The 20471-nt window shown below is 44.2% G+C and overlaps 1 long non-coding RNA gene across 1 annotated transcript in view; it reads right to left on the bottom strand.

The window, feature by feature from the left end:
• Positions 1-2493: 2493 nt before the first annotated feature.
• LOC122798585 overlaps positions 2494-20471 on the bottom strand; it is a 190674-nt gene continuing 172696 nt past the window's right edge. The window contains exon 3 of the long non-coding RNA XR_006364283.1: positions 2494-2576. This is a non-coding gene — a long non-coding RNA (uncharacterized LOC122798585). The remainder of the gene's footprint in view (positions 2577-20471) is intronic.

Genomic DNA, 20471 nt, shown 5'->3' with positions numbered 1-20471 from the left:
CCAGGTTAGGGTAAAGAAAGGAAACCTATAGAAAAAGAAAACTGCCTGATAAAAGGCTATACTGGACAGAAACACGCTCAAAAACGAGGAGCTCAGTTGACCCACTGTTGCTTGAATGGCGGCAAACGAGATCTGAGGTAATGAGGTATAGAGTGGCATTATGGGTAGAGGAGGAGCTCCGTTTCAGCATCATAGCTTGGATATGGCCGGCTCGGCACCAGTGTTGATGCCTATACCCACAGGTTGAAGACCAAATGAAGACAAATTTCAGATCAGTGCGGTGGTGGTGCTGAGGTAGCATTGTCGCCTCACAGTTAGACATTGCCCGTTCGATTCTCAGTTAGAGCGTCTTCTGTGTGGCGACATGCGTGAATGGGCGTTCCTTCGTTGAAGGTTGTGCGTTAGACCCGGCAAGCCAGTATGTAAAAATCTACTGCCAATCATTAGCGGACCGGAGTTCCGCTGTGGCGACCCCTAACCGGGAAAAGCCGAAAGACACAAACATCAGAAATGAAATGGTGGGTATTGACTAATGCCCTGTATAAAAATAAAAGTTGATAGTGGTACTGAACATAACTTCAAACTATGTATTATACAAGTAGCCCATGAAAACTTGCGTGGCTGTAATATGAGCTAGATGAGTTTTACTGGACAGTATGTTTGTGGGCGCATATGCATCCAGGCCTGAATTGACATCTCTCTTTAAAATTGCTTCTTAATGACAAGCATATGAAAGTATGATATGATTATATACTTTTGCATCACATTTTACGGCTATTTATTGTATAAACTGTGTTTTAAACAATTTTAAACTAATTTGACATACTTGTGTTGATTCTGAAATACATCATGTGACTAAAATACACAGTGTGACTATGGTAGGAAGTATACAAGGAAGTGCTGGTTAGTGCTGAATTTGGATATGCCTGAGGAAGCCACTTTGTGGTGAAAGTTTTAGAACATAGTTTTAGAACTTGTGATTTGTCGAATAAATGGAATGTTGGTACTTAAGTGCTTGGTGTGTTTAGTGTTTTTTGTTTCTATGTGATTTTGGACTTTGAAACTACTAGTCTCAAATGTTTCCACGATATCTATGCAATGCCTGTTCTGTTAACTTTTGGAGTAAAGTTGACTTGTCTGTCAATTAAGGCTCTGAGCTGTTAAAATGCTTCCTGTAGTAAAAACTAGAAGGTTTGTATCCTACCACCTCCATTTGCTTACTGTGCAACTTTGCACAAGTCATCTAACCAGGCAGTACTGCTGGGTTGCCCCTGAGGAACACATTTTTCAAGGGGGTTTACTTGGTTAAAGAATAAAATAATTAAAATGTGTCCATTTTTAAGCATTTGCACCCCCCCCCCCAATTTATTTTTCTTTTGGCTTTCATCAGAAGTCCTGAGCAAAGTGGAGAAGTTTGTCTATTAAAACATTTGTGGCTTTCTGGTAAATTGTAGTGAACTAAAGTCGCTAAATCATGACAAGCACATGGGTTTTAGACTTTGCATCATTCAGAAAATGCATGCTAATGCAAAGCTTGTTATTCTAACAAGTTAGATGTCTGGCAATTGTGCAGAGGACCAAACCTCTGACTTGTTAATGAGCTACTTCCTGTTACAAGAGTACAAGATTTGAATCTTTCCACCTTCATTTGTCTACTGCGTGACTGAGCAAGCAGAATAATGCAATTAGGAGTACAGGAGGCAGTCCAGAGGTAAATTTTCTGTTCCCCATCCTCTGATCTAAGTTGTGCTTGAATATAGACAAGGATAAACTTTGTTTTATGTTGATGAGGAATCTGTTTCGAAACAGCAGCTGCAGTATCCTCTACACGATATATCTGCCCCTCCAAACCACTCTGCCAAGGTTGCAGAAGAGGTTTAGATCCCCAGACAGATGACTTCTGATGCCATTTGACTTTCGGTTGTGCAGTAAATCCATCAGTAATGAGTTGTAGGATGGCTTGTGTGCAAGACACAGGTAACCTCTTAGCAGTCTTAGGATAACGGACATAGTGACAGCACTTTGAGTCAGTCCATGTAGAATGTGTTTTAGGACTTACATCCTTATGGTACGGTATCTCTGTGGGCATTCCAGTTGTTGCATATGTCGGGAAAGATGCATGCCAAAGGGGGCATTATATTCAATAACTGGCCTAATGAAAGCTGAGTAAAGGGGGACAATGACATCCCTAAATCTAGAACACACTCCTTTTCTTTATAATCTGTGCAACATAGGCCTTTCTTACAACTGACAGCATGATTAGTTCACTGGCTTAATATAACATTTCTTTAAAAAAAATATAGAAATACAACCACTGCTAATAAGCATGGTTCTTGTATTATCCCAAAACAGTCTTGTGTGATGTTTCACAGCAATCTGGATCTGGTCTTACCCACCTAGAAGCATAAAATGCTATAACAAAACTCACCCATAGAAGCAAGAGCTTGCTGCAGCTCTCCAGGGTCGACAGTACCACTTCTGTCTTTATCAAATGTCATGAAGTGTTGCATCCAACCATGTATCACACCACAGAGATCCCTGAATTCATGAAAGCCCAACTTTCCAGACATATCTCTCTGCAAAGGACTATTAAGGAATACAACTCTGAATATGGATGGTAAGAGAGAAAGAGAAAAAAATGCATTACAACCCAGCATCAATATATACATTACTAAATGAAAACCTGCAAATGCCCAGGTAAGAATACTTAAGCCTAGGAAACCAAAAGGTGCAACTTCAGCATCTTACTAAACATTACACAGGCTTAAAACAGATACATACTTACCATAACAGCTGATCAATAAGGCGGCCTTCTGCAGTGTACATCTGCTAGAATTTCCTCTTTCAATATCCCCAGCTCTACACAAATTCAGAATTTTCCTCTTAACTCTACTCTTTGGATATGTATGCTTTCAGATCAAGGGTGTAGCTAAGCATATTTGGTGTACTCAAACGAGTATTTTTTCTGAGTATTTATTTGAAACTTCAACACTCAAAAATGACAATGTTTAGAACTGTGCAAAGTAATACTTATGGTATAGAGGTATACAAATAATGCTTGTGTGAAAGGAATACACCTCTAAAAACAGCTTTTTATGGGAATAAATGGTAGCAGTGGAACATAATGCGTCACCTTCCTGTATGTACTAGGAGTAGCATTTTTGGTGAAGTACATTTTTAAAATGCTAAGTGGGTTGTGGGGGCAGCAACAGTAGGTGGAGTACAAAATTTAAATGCATGGCTACACCTGTTTCAGACATGTGGAATGACATCATTCACCCAAATTTAACCTTGCTTTAACCAGTTAGACCTCAATGCACTTAGTGAGCATAACCTGAAAGAGAAACGCAGAAGAATGCAAAATTATGTACTGTGTATACTCACATACATGTCAAGAAATTTATGTTACAAAGCTTAAAAAGGGGTTGACTAATTATGGACTAATAACTAGCATAATAATATTGCAGCATAGCAGTCATTAAAAAGTAACTGTTAAAAAATATTTTTATCTTTCAAAAACAGTCATCCCTTACTAACCCTTCATTTAAATGTACAGAGTTTAATAGTTAGACAAGGACTGCTACGGATATAAATGCTGCTGTTTCATGCATCTGTTAACTGCACAGAATTAAGCACAGAAACGAGCACAGCAGCCATTTAAACTATTTTTTTCACTTAATACTTCATGTCTTAACGATTAAGGATGGTTAAAAAAAGAAGTTATGTCTTACCATAACGTTCCATCTGTATTGTTGATCTTTGTTCAGTCATTATGTATGGGTATCTGTTCCGACCTCAGAACCGAGCCGGCCATTTTCCAAGCTTGCGTCAGCTTCAAACTCTCTAGCTAAACTCTTACCCACAATCCCCCTCTCCCTGTTACCTCAGACTGAGTTTGCAAGTCAAAGAAGGTAGAGGCTACCTCTGGCCAAATAACCTAAGAACAGGATGTGAGATCCACTAGAAACCACAGGAGGGGGAAGAAGGGAGGGTCGTAATGACTGAACGAGGATCAACAATGCTGATGGAATGTTATGGTAAGACATCTTTATCTGATATTGTTAATCCTCATTCATTCCATACGTATGGGACAGAGTCCCTAAGCTACCTCTATTCCTGGGAGGCTCTCATGGAAGGACATTCCTGAGCACCATAGAGCCGAAAGATGCTCTTCCCCTGGAGGCCAAATCAATTTGTAATGATTGATGAAGGTATGAGGCGCAGCCCAAGTTGCAGCTGCACAGATGTCATGTAAAGAAGCCCTGGCATGGAAGGCAGCAGAAGTTGCCACCGACCTTGTTGAATGAGCTTTCATGGTAGTAGGCAACGAGATATTACGTTGTGTATAAATGAAGGTCACACAGTCCTTCAACCATTTAGCTAATGTGACGTTAGCAACAGCAGATCCTAATCTAGGTCCAGAAAAGGCCAAAATAACTGGTCAGATTTACGAAAGGACCTAGTCCTGTTGAAGTAAAAATGGATTTGCCTGTGGATATCTAGGGTATGTAGGCAATACTCCCCTCTGTTTGAATGACTGGGAAAGAAAACTGGCAATTCAGTGGGTTGATTAATGGACATTTTAGAGATCACTTTTGGCAGAAATGATGGATTAGTTCTCAGAGACACTCTCTATGAAAAATCAAGTATGGTCTCTTGAAACATAAAGCTTGAAGCTCAGAAATACATCTGGCAGAAGTAATGGCGACCAAAAACAAGCTTTTCCATGACAAATGCTTAAGGTCGCAAGAAGAGGCTGGTTCAAAAGGTAGCATTGTCAGAGCTTGTAGAACTAATGATAAATCCCATGGTTGAATAGGTTCTCTAAAAGGTGGTTTCAGATGATGCACACCTTTTATGAAGGTCTTGCACAATCCATGGGACACAAGAGGAATCTTGGACACCCTCATGAAAATTAGAAATTGCAGCCAAATGAACTCTAATGGTAGAGGCCGACAGACCTGATTGGAAAAGGTCAGCCAGATAGTCTAGTATTATCGACACTGGTGCCAAGAAGGGATCTACTTGTTTATCTTTCAGCCAACAGGTAAATCTTTTCCACTTGCTCAGATAAATAATTCTAGTGGAAGACTTATTAGATGCAATGAGAATGTCACGTACTGGTAAAGAAAGATCATTCTGCCTGGCGATCAAGGGAATTGGAGTAGCCAAGCTGTGAGCTTCAGGCTGTTCAAGTTGGGATGAATCAGGTTCTGTGGATGTGAGATAAACTCCGGGGTTGGATGGAGAATCCATGGTCGATCTAGTAGGCGAGGCCAAAGGAGGAACCAAATCTGTCGAGGCCAATATAATGCTATGAGAATCACCTTGCTCTTCAACCGACGGGCTTTCTTCAGAAACTGGGGAATGAGGGGAAAGGGAGGGAATGTGTAAAGAAGACCAGAGGGCCAATCGTGGACTAGAGCATCCCTGGGTGACTGTCCCGGAGGGGGAATCAGAGCAAAGTAGTTGCTGCATTTGTAGTTGGTCGGGGATGCAAAGAGGTCGCAGCAAGGACAGCCCCAGCAGTGGAAGATCTCCACTGCTATCAAGGGATTCAGGGACCACTCGTGAGGTTGAAGAATGCACCTACCGAGTCTGTCTACTATCACGTTGGAACTCCAGAGAATGTACGTTGCTAGAAGAAAACTGTTTGTAGCCATCGTCCATTGCCATATCCTCATGGCCTCTCGACAAAGGGGGTAAGATTTGGTTCCACCTTGCTTGTTGATGTACCAGACCACCGCCATGTTGTCTGACTGAATCGCAATTGTCCCAGGCGGCAGTAGGGGATGGAATTCTTGCAACGCCAGAAGCACCGCCCTCAGCTCTAGAACAATTATATGCAGATGGGCCTCCAGTTCGGACCAAGTGCCTTGGACTGTCTGTCCCTGACATAGCCCCCCACCCAATCAGGGAGGTGTCCGTGGTCACTGTGGCCTTGGGTTGCTGGGGGAAAAAGGGCGAGACCATTGTGACAGATTGTGTGTCATCCACCAATTTAAATCCTGTTTGCACTTGAGTTACTTGAATCATGGCTGAAAGAGGATACTGAAAGGGGTACCATTAGGTGAGCAGTAGCCATTGCAGAAGCCTCATGTGAAATCTGGCCAGGGGGACAATGGTGATGGAGGCTGCCATGGAACCCAACAGCTGTAGAACCGAGTGAGCTGTGGATTTCTCCCTTGAAAGGATTGGAATCCGTTGTTGCTTTATCCTTAAAATTCTGTGCTCTGGAATGGCAGCTCTGCAGTTTTGTGTCCAAGATAACCCCTATGAATTCTGTCAACTGAGACAGGGTGAGATTGGATTTTTGCCAGTTTATGGTTATGTCTAGCCTTTGAGCAGCAAGGATGCCAGGGCTTCTTCCAATAGACGTCTGGTGGGGGCGGAAATGAGCCAGTCATCTAGGTATGGAAACACCTGGAATCCCTGAAGTCGCAAGTGAGCTGTGACAACTGCCATGCACTTTGTGAACACTCTGGGGGGCTGTAGAGAGTCCGAAGGGCAGCACTCTGAACTGGTAGTGACTGGCTCCTGCACGGAAGTGCAGAAATCTTCTTGATGGCCTGTCCACTTATGTGGTATTACGCATCTTGAAGATCTATCGAGCACATCCAATCGTCTTTTTCCAAAAGCAGGAGGATAGACTGTATTGTGACCATCCAGAATTTTTGTAAAGTCACAAACTTGTTCAGTACACTGAGATCCACAATTGGTCTCCAGTCCTTTTCTTTGGCACCAAAAATATTCTTGAGTAGAATCCAGATCCTATCTGGTCTGGAAGGACTATTTGGATGACTTTCGACTCTTTCTTAGCAGCTTTTCTATCTCTAATGCTGCTTCTTCCCTTTGACTGGGTGGAATGTCGGGAAAGTTTTATGAAGGGACAGGACAAAGATCGAAGGAGATATAACCTCTGGTTATAATCCTTTGTACCCAAGAATCGGTGGTGATGATTAGCCAGGCAGAAGGGTACAAGGAAAAATGTCCCCCAACCACCTCCAGAGGAAAGGAGTTGGGCCGCTCTTCAGGAGCGCTGGTAGGATTGGCCAGGGAAAGAATCCCTGGAACCCTGGTTACGCGGACCCCCCTCTGCCCCGAAAGGAGAGTCTTGCCTTGAGTTTCCCCCTCTGCCTCTAGGAGAGAACTCTGCCTGTGTGTCACGGAAAGGAACCGGAGATTTCCTGAACCATATCTTCACATTCTTTTGGCTTCGGGAGAAAGCACGTTGAGGGGAAGAATAAAGGACATCTACGACAAAAAGGGTCTTACCATCCTGGTCACATCTGGCCAGTGTGCTTTTAACTTTGGGTCCAAACAACGAGGAGGCCTCAATGGGAGCATTAAGAAAGGAAGCCTTAAAGGGTTTCGCGAAATTGTGCAAGTGCATCCAGGCGTGTAGTCTCAAGACCGCAGCTGAACCCGCTGCTGCTCCTGATGCGTGAGATATCAGTCGCATAAAGGAGTTAGATATTGACTCAATGGTGGCCAGCTGAGAGGCCACTTTGTCACAGACCTCAGACACGGCACCAGCCAAAGTTTCAGAGAGCTCGGAAATCAGATCCCTTTGAAGCCTGGACAAGTGTGCCATATAATTCAGGGACCTGATAGTAAAGGTCGCTGATGCAAAGATGCACTTCCCTATCCTGTCCTGGGCCCGGGACTCTTATGCAGATGCAGTGTTTTTTTTCTGCCAGATCCTTTTTTGTTGCAGCCTCCACCACCAAAGCATCCACAGGAAGAACTTTTGACCAATGGGGATCCATAGCAGGAAGGGACAAAATCTTATCTGGCCTCCAGGGAATAGCTTCGACTGCGTCAGGAGCCTTCCAAGCACGCTGCACGATAAGCTGGTCAAGTTAATCTGTAGGTGGATTAACCCAGGACGTCGGGGGCCGGGCATGAAAGGCCTGTAGGAACACGGATTCCTCAGAGATCGGATTAGAGGACTGCCAGTCACCTCTGTTTCAGGATTTCGAGGATATCAAAGGATAGCTCAGAGGGTGACCAAGGGGATCCTTCCCCCTCATCAAAATCTGTGTCTTCAGTGAGGGACTCCTCTGTGGAGTCCATGTGCTTCCTCTTACACAAACTTTTCCGGTGGACTTCCTCAGCAGGAGAAGCTGGGGAAGACAGCGGAAAGGGAGTTTCCTGTGGGAATATGTCCTGGAGGCCCTTGCACCCGGTGTCCACTCGGTGAGACTTGTGAAAACCAGTGTACCAGAGGAGGGCGGAGGGATAGATTGTACAGTATTGCCAGCAGCAGCATCAAAAGCCTTCTCCATCAGTTGGAAGGCTGGTCCACCTGAAGAGGAGTGAATGTCTATGGCAGGGGTCAGCCCTCCCCTAAGTGGCTCAGCCTGCTGACCAGGACTCCCTGGATGGCTGTGGAGCAGCAAACTATGCGTGTCACAACTGACATCCTGGGTCATAGCAAACCTTTCCTGCCACGAAGGCAACTGCGGTTCCTTAGTGAGATCTATAAAGGGAACCGCAGAAGGGGAAGACTGTGCTATATATCCATGGACTTCAAAGGCAATGAAGGAGGAGAATAAGAAGGGGTCTTTGGAGACGGGTGATCACCTTCCAAGGAAGGATAGTTCCTGGGGGGTGGGATACCTCTGGCCAAGAGTACGTGATCCACAAGACGCAACACATCGTGTTCAGAAAGGCTTCTAGTGGACCACACGGAGACTGAGGGAGAAACAGGCCTGTTCACAGAAGAGGCAAACTCTGTGCGCATCTCACCAGTCCACACCGAAAACTGTGCCGAGAGAGACTGGACTACGGGTGTCTGCAGTGAAGAAGTCATCAGTGCCGAAGTAATGGTCTGCACTGACAGAGGGATCGGTGCTGAAGTGGTTGTTGGTACCAAAGATGAAACCAACAAAACGGGAGTCAACAATAAAGGCGTCGGTTCAGAGGAAGACCTCTGAGCCAACATGGTCAAGGTCTGCGCAGACTGAACGGTCAGTGCCGATACAGTGGTAATGGTCTTAACCGAGGAGCCCCTCGGTGCAGATATAGTGAAGGTTGCAGGAGAAGACGGAGCAGAGATCACTAATGGAACCAAAGGTCTAGGTACTGAAAGCACTGGGGCTGAATGAGTGAGCTCCGGAGCCGAAACTTTAGCCTTTTTAGGTTTTGGTTGTCGGGAGTTCCCAGCTGGGGACGAAGGCAAAGATTTAGCTTTGGTAGGAACATCCAAGATTTTCTTATGGGCTCTAGGAGGGGTTGAGGCTTCCGACCCAGAAATATCCGCTGAAAAGGGATATTTAAGAAGACCCTTCAGTAACAGCTTGTTTTTTCCTTTCCAACAAGGTTCTATTCGAAAAGTTCTCACAAATAGTACAGGGCGGGTCAACAGATAAGTGGGACGCCCCCAAACAATAAACGCATAGAGTGCACATCAGAAGTAGGTAGTTTGTGTCCATAATCACTACATCGTTTAAACCCCGGACTACCTTTCTTATCTGCCATAATAGCTAAAACAGAAAGCAGAAAAGGGTACCAGCAACGGTACAAAAGAATACTCGAAGGTATGAGAAAAAGGGAAGGATTACCAATGATGGTAAGGGGAAAATACCTTGCAATAAAAAGGTAGAGAAGAGAGAAGAAAAACCTGAAGTATGATCGCTAGATGCGATAGGGTAAGAGACAATGAAATAGAAACTTTTCTGACAGAAAAGTAATATAAATGGTTATTAAACTGTACTTGGCTCAAGAGAAGCAGCTTGACACAACCGAATGGTAACTTGGCAAATGAAAATCTGAGGTAACAGGGAGAGGGGAATTGTGGGTAAGAGTTTAGCTTGAGAGTTTGAAGCTGACGCGAGCTTGGAAAATGGCCGGCTCTGTTCCGAGGTCGGAACCGATGCCCATACGTAAGGAATGAACGAGGATTAACAATATCAGACGGTACAGTTCTGTACACTTACCATAAATGTAGCTGTTAAGAGTGTTCTCATTGGAGCAGTCTTCACCATTGGGTTATCCATGCTGTGGTAGCCCTCAGTCGGTCCGAATACTAGAGTCAAGGTTTTGTGCGTCGGCTGCTGTCGCTTGCTGGGCGACGTAAGGTCATCTAAGCATTAAAGGAGAGCAGGCGACGGCCATAACCACTTGCTTTAACCAACCAAAAAAGTCCAATTTTAATAATTAGTAGTAGTCCTGGGGTGAGAGACCCCCATAGAAATATGTGCATCTCTAAGGACAGCAAATATCAGGGGAAGGAGGAAGGGAAGCATGACTGCAGCAGTGAGAACACTTGAACATCTACATTTATGGCAAGTGTACACAACTGTACTATGTTCTTCATTTCACTGCTGCAGTCATCGCCATTGGGAAGACTGCCAAAGCTGAGAAGGGTAGAAAGTTGACAAACTTAAGATTGGAAGACCATACCCTGCAGGATTGCAGAGGCAAACCCAGCCCTAGCTTTTGAGAATAAATTCAGATGGTAATGCTTGGTGAAGGTGTGAACTGAAGTCCATGTGGCAGCTTCCAGGATGTCCTTGGTGGGTACCCCTCTATGGAATGCTGTGGAAGTAGAGGTTGCCCTAGTGGAATGGGTTCTGATGGTCCCGGGGGGAGGTTTTCCATGCAAGGAGTAGCAAAATTGGATGCACAGTGCTATCCATTGGTCTGTTTGGATATTGGTTTCCGCTGTGCCCCTGTTTTAAAGCTGACCAAGAGCTGGTCAGTTTTTCTGAAGGTCTTTGTACGATCCATTTAAAATCAGAGTTGCCTGTGCACATCCAAAAACTGCAGTATCCTTTCCCCCTTGTTCTGAAGGTTAGGGAAGAAGGTGGGTAGGTGGATGGCCTGGTTGAGGGTAACATCTGAGACCATCTTTGGCATGAAGGAGTTGGTTCTCGGGGAGAACCTCTCTGCATGGAAGATGATATATGGCTCAATGGCTATTAAAGCCTGAAGCTCTGACCCTCTCCTGGCTGAAGTGATAGCCAGGAGAAAGGCAGTCTTCCAAGAGAGGTACTTTAATTCTGAGGATGCTGCAAGCTCGAAGGTGGGGCAGACTAAGCTTTTCTAAAACATAGTTCAGATCCCAGGCTGGGATGTGCTGTCTTCTGGGAGGCCTGATATTAGAGGCTCCTCTAAGGAATTGCTTGACAAGAGGGTGGGAGAACAATGGGTGTTCTGTATCAAAGTGTGCCGAGATGGCAGAGACATGGATCTTTATGGAGGAGAAGGAGAGACCTTTATTAAAAAGCTCAGCCAGATAATCTACAATAAGAGGAATGGAGGGCACATGAATGTCTGTCCCCTTGGACTGGCTCCAGGAGCAGAATCTTTTCCATTTTCCAGCACAAGACTATCTGATGCTGGGCCTTCTGGCTTCTGTGATGATGTCAAGGACTTTCTTGCTTAGCATAAATTCCTTATTGGTTATGGCAAAATAAGCAATGCTGAGAGCTTGAGAGTTTGAAGGTCTGGGTGCAGCACTGCCCCCCCCCCCCCAGATAGCAGATGAGGCATCAGAAGTAGCTGCCAGGGGGCTGGAGAGAGAGGCTGCTCAGCAGTGGGTACCAATGCTGTCTGAGGCAATGTGGGGCAATGAGTATTGCTTTTGTTTTTTCCTCCCTTATTCCAAAAGTACTAATCAAGATGAGAGGAAGAGGTGGGAATGCATACATAAAGAGGGTATTCCAAGGGAAGGTCAGGGCATCGACCTTCCGGGCCAGGTGATGGTACTCCCTGGTGCAGATTTTCTGTACTTGGTGATTTCAATGGGAGGTAAAGAGGTCCACCGGGGTGGGGGTCCCATGTGTGGGTAATTTGTTGAAAAATGTCTACGGATTTGCCATTCGTGTGGGTCCAGCAGGTTTCCGCTTAAGTGGTTTACTGGTGTGTTGTTGATGCCCGGTAGGTATTGGGCTATAAGATGCAGCCCCATGGATGAGGCTGCTAGCCACAGGTTCATGGCTTGTCTGCCCAGGGGGAAAGACTTAGTCTCTCTCAGTTTGTTGATGTACCACATGACTGTGGTGCTGTCTGTTTTTATGAGAACCACCACTGGTTTGAAAGATGCCAGAGTTTTGCACTGCTATCATTTCCTTTTGGTTGATGTGCAAGGGTAGTATTTGAGGGTCCCAGAGACCTTGGGCGCATCTGCCTTCCAGGTGGGTGCCACAGGCTATGTCCGAAACATCTGTAGTTATGGTCTGGTCTGACGAACAGAGGGTGAATGGAAGTCCCTTCTTCAGAGCACAGGCCTGGGCCCACCAAAGGAACTCTGATCTTATGCAAGGGATCACCGGCAGGGAGGTGTCCAGAGGTTGAGTGTTGACACCAAAGGTTAAGTACCACTGAATTTTCCTCATGGACAGTCTGGCCAGAGGTACCAGGAGGATGCATGAGACCATGTACCGTAGAGCTTGCAGGAATTTCCTGGCAGAAAGCAGTTTGGGAGGCAAGAGTAGTGAAGTATTTTGGTCGGAAACTTTGTTTTTCTGGGGATAAAAAGGCCATTTGCTGTTCTGTGTCCAATACGGCTCCCAGAAATATGATTTTCCTGGTAGGTGTCTGTTTTGATTTCCTTTCATTAATAGCGAACCCCAGAGAGGCAAGTAGGATTTTTACAAATGAGAGGTGCTGCAGGGAGCAGTTCCTTGCAGTCGTCCTGGATGAGACAGTCGTCCAGGTAAGGGTAAATATTTACACTGTTTTGCCTGCAGAAGGCAATGGCAGAAGGTAGACATTTGGTGAATACCTCCCGGGAGCAGTAGATAAGCCAAACAGCAAAGCAGAGAATGGAAAGTGTAATGATCCTGCTCTGAAGCGCAGGAATATTCTGCATGATTCCCTTACTGGGATGTGCAGGTAAGGATCTTTTAGGTCTAAGGTGACCATCAAAGCTTTGTTTGGCAGCAAAGGTAGAAGCTGTTGTAAGGCAAGCATTTTTAATTTTGGGATTACCAGGAAAGTATTGAGAAAGGATAGGTCCAGGATGGGATGCCAAGTTCCTTATTTCCTGGGAACAAGGAATAGTCTGGAATAGAATCCTTTTGCAACCTGTTCTGGAGGAACAGGTTCAACTGCCCCCAGGGCTATTAGGTTTTGCTCTTGTTTTAGTGCTTCTGCCCACAGGTTTGGAGGTAGGTCTGGGTACCCTCTTGGAGGTGGTAGTTTTCAGAAATTGAATTTGTACCTATGAGCAATGATTTTTAAAACCCATGGATCTTTTGTTATAAAGTTCCAATTTTCTCTGCAAAGAGACAGCCTTCCTCCTAGCTTTTGGTGTGGTGGAAGCAGGCAGAGATGGGAAAGGTAGTCATTGAGAGTTTTTAGCATACATAGTTGTTTCTGAACTCCTTGTTCTAGAGGAAGAGGAGGGGCACTGTCTAGTTCTTTGCTGGCCACGAGTTTGAGCCCTGGTGGGTCTATCCCTACGGGTTTTTCCTTGTGCCTGCCTGTTTGGTGCAGGAAAGGACCAGTGCTTAGAGGGGAAAACTTCTGCTTAACATAGGAGGTTTTACTTGAAGGAAATCATTAACAGTCTGCATTGATTTAGCTTTGTCTTCCATCTTTTTAAGTACCTCTTCAGTTTTCTGTCCGAACAAGCAGTCTTTGTCAAGAGGTGAATCCATGACTTTAGCTTTGACATGATCAGGGAGAGGTTGTTTCTTCAACCATGCATGTCTTCTGATAATTTCTTATGGCCAACTTCTCAGACTTGCGGTTAGGTTTACTTGTCAGAGGGTGGTGTATTGTACAGTCTGTATGCAATGTCCCAGCTTCTATGTAGGGAAAACTGAGAGGAAACTCAGGAATAGAATCTAGAATCTGTCACTGCTGCCCTGCTAGAAGCTTCTAGGGCATCAAACCCACAGTGCAAGGACTGCTTTGCCACCTGAGATGAAGAGTGCAGTAATTCTGCTATCTCTGTTATTGGCAAAAACTGGTAAAGCAGAAATTTTCGGTTTCAAAAGTTCCAAAGTGTGCTGTTGATATTTAAACATATGGAATGGAGAGTTGAGTGCCCTTGTAGTTAAAAAGCCGCAGAGGTATATACTTTTTTTTACCCCATCTGTCTAGGGCCCTGGATTCTTTTGTCTGAGGGAGCAGAAATCTTTGCAGAGGTAGCCTTAAGTCCCAGAGTAATCACCTCTGGGTCTGCTATAGGATTTCTGTAGAGGAATTTATGTGAGTCAGGCAGCCTGTAATACTGGTCAGGTTTTCTGGGGGCATATGGAAGGGTGTCAGGGGTAAGGCTGGATTCTTGGTAAACATCTACCACCTCCAAGATGGGTGGGATGGTGCTGGGGTAGGTCCAGAAACTCTTAGACTTTTTTCTGATTGAAGGAAATCTCTCGATTCCCAATGGAAGTGTTCCCTGAGGGTGTGGAGGGATTCCTCAAATGAAAAGTCCTCCGGAGGTGATGCAGAAGGAATAGATTCTTCTGCATCTGAGTCTTCATGGCAGTAAGAGGATTTTCCTCTTCGAAGACGGAGTCAGAGCAATCTGAGTCTAAATCCAAAAGGATCCCTTCTTTTGGCAGGAGTGGCCTGATTACCCCGGATTAAAGAGATGAGATCCTCCGCCATTTTAAGCATTCTAGTTTGAGGAGGGATAGGATTAGTAGAATGAAGACTTTTTGCTGTTTTCTTTGGAGTGGGTCTAAATCTGGCCTGAAGGATATCCCTTGGTGTCGGTGTGTTAGACAGAAGAGAGGGCGAAGGCCTTGAAGAGAAATCAAAAGTGTGAGAGGTATCCTCGGAAGCTGGTGCCTACTTAGCGGCTCTGGACCCAACAGTGGGTGAGACAGCCAAAGGCTCGTTAGACAATGCAGACATCAGCGGCATACAGGACTCTGAAAAGAGTCTCAGTAGAGGCCTGCAAAGAAATAGTGTTGGGCATCAAGGGCTGCGAAAGCGCCTCCCTGAATTCCGAAGAACTCTACCTGTTTAGCAGTGGAGTTGTCGAAAGGCTTGGCCTTATGTGGTCTGTCTCTATCCTTATCTTTACATTTTTTCGGAAGATCTGCAGTTTGCTGAGTTACTAATGCCATATTGGTAGTCTGAGGCCGAAGACGAAAATAATTACAAACAGAGCTCTACGGCGAATAGTTCTAACGTTAAAGAGGGCAAAGACCTGATAGCAGGGAACGTCGTAATCTTGGCCTAAGCAAGTGATGCAGCAATAACGGAAGTCTGTGTGGTATTTGCTTTTCACAGGTGAGACAGTTATTGACTTTTTCGGAGATCGGTTAGTGCAAGAAAAAGGAAGTATCCCCATTGGGGTACTTGGCTTTAGACATTTTTAGCTGACACACAGTCAAAAGCACAAAAACTAAACAGCAAAAGTAAGCCCCAAATCCAGGAGCCAGCAGGGCAAAGCTAATCACAGTGGCGTAATCCAAGGCACAATCCAATGTACAGTCACTAAGAAGTTAGAGACCGGTTTAACACCAGAAACCGGTTTCTTCAGCTATAACAGCAAGCACTTTCACCTCTGTCAGTTCAGAGACTATCAAGATAAAAGACAGCCCAGGAGGCGCACAATATATACACCCAACCCCAATTAACACCTCATGCAGGACAATTAAACCAATTATTCCTGCAGAAGCCTTATACCCCACCTAAAAAAATATTTTAAAAAATTTTTTTACATCATCCCTGCAAAGTATGCAAGAAGAAAACATCCATCAGTCAGCCCTCCTAATAAAGGAGGGTCCGATGGTATACAATAACCCACACAAAAAATAAATATTAAATTAAAACCTAGCACAGGAGTATCGGTTACTAAACATGTAATAAAATGCATTTTATACACCCAAAAAGAAATAAAAATACAAGTAAAAGATCACAGAGTGTCAGATAAGGCTTTCCAGAACCCTCAACTTTAAAAAACAGGCTTCATTCAAGCCTGGCAAGCAAGTTGCGTTCAGTCTTAACTGCCATAATGCCTCCATTTTTTCCAATTGCAAGGGCCATGGACCCCCCCCCCCCTCGGATCCATCCTTAGGGAGGGCAGAAGTTTGAAAAATCTAATTGAAAATTATAAAGGTGAACCGGTAAAAGGCACTGAGAAAATGTGAGGCCTGCAGCCAGTGTGGATATATCTTGGAAGGGTCAATGGTGACGATTAATGGCCAACTACAGACTTTGGGTTAGTTTTACTTGTCAGAGGGTGGTGTATTGTGCAGTCTGTATGCAATGTCCCAGCTTCTATGTAGGGAAAACTGAGGAGAAACTCAGGAATAGAATCTAGGAGCATGTGAGGGACATCAGGTTGAAAAATAAAACAAATGCCCTAGCTAGGCACTGCACTGATCACAATGGTCACAAGTTGGTCATTATTGATATGCTAAGGAGGGGTTCAGGGGAGGTTCATGGCCCTTGCAATTGGAAAAAATGCAGGCATTATGGCAGTTGAGATTGAATGCAACTTGCTTGCCAGGCTTCAATGACATGTTTTCTTTGGCCTGTTTTTTTTTTATAAAGTTGAGGGCTCTGGAAAGATGACTGCCTTATCGGACTCTCTGTGATCTTTTATTTGTATTTTTTTACTTGTATTTTTTATTTCTTTTGGATGTACAAAATATATTTTATTACATGTTAGTGATACTACTGTGTTAGGTTTTAATTAATTTATTTTTTGTGTGGTTTATTATATACCATCGGACTTGCCTTTATTAGGAGGGCTGACTGATGGATGTTTTCTTCTTGCATACTTCACAGGGATGATGTAAAAAAAACTTTTAAAATAATCATTTTGTTTAGATGGGGTATAAGGCTTCTGCAGGACTAATTGGTTTAATTGTCTTGCATGAGGTGTTAATTGGGATTGGGTGTTAAAGTGTGTGGCTCCTGGGCTGTCTTATCTCGGTAAAGTCTCTGAACTGACGGACGAAAGCGCTTGCTGTTATAGCTGGATAAAGTGTTTCTTGTGTTCAACCGGTCTCTAACTTCTTCGTGACCGTATATTGGATTGTGCCTTGGATTACACCACTGTGATTAGCTTTGCCCTGCCAGCTCCTGGATTTGGGGCTTACGTTTACAGCTGAAGTTCAAAATCTGGCAACAGCCGACCGGCACTGTTGCGAATTGCTTCTGCTACAGGGTCCACTGCAAGAAAGACTGAGGTAATGGCATCGCCTGCTCTCATTTATAGCTCGGACGACCTGACATCACCCAGCAAGTGACAGCAGCAGACGCAGAAAACCTCGACTCTGGTATTCGGACCAACTGAGGGCTGCCACAGCATGGATAACCCAATGGTGATGACTGCAGCAGTGAGAAACTAAGAACATCTACTGTAACATCATCTAACCAATTCTGTTGAACAGTAGCTGTGCTGTACTGAAAAGCCCCATCTGTTAAACTGCATAGAATTAAGTGTCAAATGAATACATGGCAATCTACATACTTTTTAATAACCATCATGTCTCAATGACTCATCACATAGCTGTTTGCAATTTAACAGGAACACTTAAGATGGTTCTGATACCATTTTGTGGAGTAAACACATTCAACAGTAAAAATCCTTGAATAGGATTCCCTAATAAAGTCCTGAAAACTCATCAATCCTGTAAACATTTACTTAATAAGGTTGTTTTAGGATTTTGTTAGTGACAAGTGAGTTTTAATGAGATTTCCAGGACTCAGTGATGTCAATAACATCAATGTTTTTAATAGATTAAAAATACTAAATAAAAGTTTTATATTAATGTTGTTTTAGGATTCTGTTAGTGACAAAAGTTTTAACTGGATAAAATAAAGGCTTTTTATATCAGGTTAAATATGGTTCTTTAAAAACTTATTAACTGTTGATTAACAGTTTTTATTGGCTCATTTTGTATAAAAAGGTAGAACTATTCTGATGAAGTCAATGGTGAAAAACGCAGAGATTACACTATTTATAAGCTAACTGCAGTATTGATCACTAAAAGGAAAGAACAAAAACTCGAGGAAAGTTGGGAGGGGAAGGCCCAGAAGAACCCTCCAGAAAGCCATGCAGGACAGATCTGCCAAAGCCAGCCCTTGCCCTGGAAAAGTACAGTTGTGTACCTACCATAAATGTAGATGTTAGAGTGTATTCACTGTGGCAGTCATTACACTTGGGGTTATCCTGCTGGCAGGCTACCCGCAGTCGGCCTGAATTCCAAAGTCCTGGTCCGACATCGGTTGCGGTCGCCTCTTCCCTGAAGTCAGTGCGCCAGGGGTATACAAGATGAAGCAGACGCAATTTTCTTCAGTTTTTCTTGCCCCAGATGTCAGGTGCCCCCAAGAAGGTAGGCAATACATATTGCTTATAAAAACGTACACTAAAATAAAATAATACCTTCATCTACAAGCAAATACACCACATAGGTTGTATAGGAAAGAGAAGTATAGATAAGTCCCAATACACTCGAACATCTACATTTATGGTAGGTACACAACTGTACTATGTTCATCATGTTTCATTGTTGCAGTCATTACACTTGGGTTGAATCCCAAAGCTGAGGTAGGGCAGCTGGGTCTAAATAGGATTCGGAGTGGTAAGAGGCCCTGCAGAACTGCAGTGGCAAAGCCTGCTCTGGATTTAGAGTAGAGGTAAGTGATGATGCTTAGTAAAAGTGTGCACTGAACTGGTTGGTACTCCTCTGAGAAAGGCTGTTGAAGTGGCTGCTGCCCTGGTAGAATGTGGCCTAATATTCTCAGGCACTGACTTGCCATGCTGTGCATAGCAGAAACGAATGCAGTGTCCTATCCATTTTGAAATGGTCTGCTTTGAAATAGCTTTTCCTTGTGATCCTGCAGCATATGCTACAAACAGTTGCTCAGTTTTTCTGAAAGCTTTTGTTTTGTCCAAGTAGAAACGTAGCTGCCTGTGTATGTCCAAAGAGTGCAGAAGTCTCTCCCCTTTATTCTGGGGATTTGGATAAAATGTTGGCAAATGAATGGTTTGGTTAAGGGCCACACTGGATACTACCTCTGGCATAAATGTTGGGTTTGTCCTTAGAGAAACCCTGTCTGGATGAAAAATGATACAAGGTTCCACTGCCATTAAGTCCTGTAACAAAGACTCGGAAGTTATTTCTAGGAGCAGAGCAGTTTTCCATAAGAATTTTATAACAGCTGTATTGGCTGGCTCAAAATGAGGCAGTGTGAGCTTTTCCAAGACAAAGTTGAGGTCCCATGTAAGTATCTGTGCTCTCCTTGGGGGTCTTAAGTTTTTTACCCCTCTGAGGTACTGTTCTTAGCAGTGGATGTGAGAAAATAGGAGGTTCTGTATTGTAATGAGCTGAAATGGCAGAGGCATGGATCTTAATTGGGAAGGATAGGCCTTTGTCCAGCATCTCAGTTAGGTATTGTGAAATCTGAGGAATATTTGTAACAAGTGGTTCAAGTCCTTGTGCCTGGTTCCAAGCACAGAATCTCTTCCATTTTTCTGCATAAGATTTCCTGGTGCTGGGCCTCCTGGCTTCCAAAATGACATCCACAACAGCTTTAGAGAGAGGTGTGTTCCGAGTGGCTATATTATTTGCCATGCAGCCAGATTTAAGGTTCTGAGTTGGCTGTGCAGGATCTGATTGTTTTGCAGAGTCAGAAAACGAGGAATTTGAGGTAAAGTCCAGGCAGGGCCTTCAGACAAGCTCTTTAGGATTGGGTACCAGTGCTGGCGTGGCCAGTATGGGGCAATCAGAATCATTTTTGGATTCTTGTCTGACTTTTAGGAGTACCTTGGGAAGGAGAGGCAGTGGTGGAAAGGCAAACTGTTAGGGTTTTCCAGCTGAATGATAGAGCATCCACTTTCCATGCTTGAGAGTGATAAGTCCTTGTGCAGAAACTCTGTAGTTGGCAGTTGTGAGGGGAGGCAAAGAGATCTGTCTGGCCATCCCCATTTCCTTGTTATCATGCTGAAGACCTGTGGATCTAGTTTCCACTCGTGAGGGTCCATGAGGTTTCTGCTTAGTTCGTCTGCCAGAGTATTTTTCTTTCCTGGCAGGAATTGTGCCTGCAGTACTTGATAGGTCACAGTGCTGTGTTCCACAAAGTCATGGCTTGCCTGCAGAGGGGGTAGGAGTGTATGCCCCCTTGCTTGTTTATGTACCACATAACTGTAGTATTGTCTGTCTTTAGCAATAGATGTCCTGGATGTAGTAGATCCTTGAAGGCTGTCAGGGCATTCTGTACAGCTAGCATCTCTTTTTGATTGATATGAAGATGCATCTGGTCTGCGGGCCACGTGCCATGAATGCATTTTCCTGCCATGTGTGCCCCCCAGGCATAATCAGATGCATCTGTTGTTAGTGTCTGCCTGGCTGTGGGTAAAGTGAAAGGCTGTCCCTTGTTGTGGTGACAGGCCAGTGCCCACCATCGAAACTCCTGTTGCAGGCAGGGAATAAGAGTTACTATTGTTTCTAGGCTGTGGCAATGTTGAGTCCAAACACTTTTTAGATACTATTGTAGCTTCCTCATATGCAGTCTTGCATATGGAATTAGCAGGATGCAGGATGCCA

This window comes from Protopterus annectens, chromosome 3.part1 (assembly GCF_019279795.1).
Source record: "Protopterus annectens isolate FY-2018-M chromosome 3.part1, PAN1.0, whole genome shotgun sequence".
Taxonomy (NCBI): Eukaryota; Metazoa; Chordata; order Ceratodontiformes; family Protopteridae; genus Protopterus; species Protopterus annectens.
Note: the sequence above shows the minus strand (reverse complement) of the source record. Positions and strands in the feature narration are given on the sequence as shown.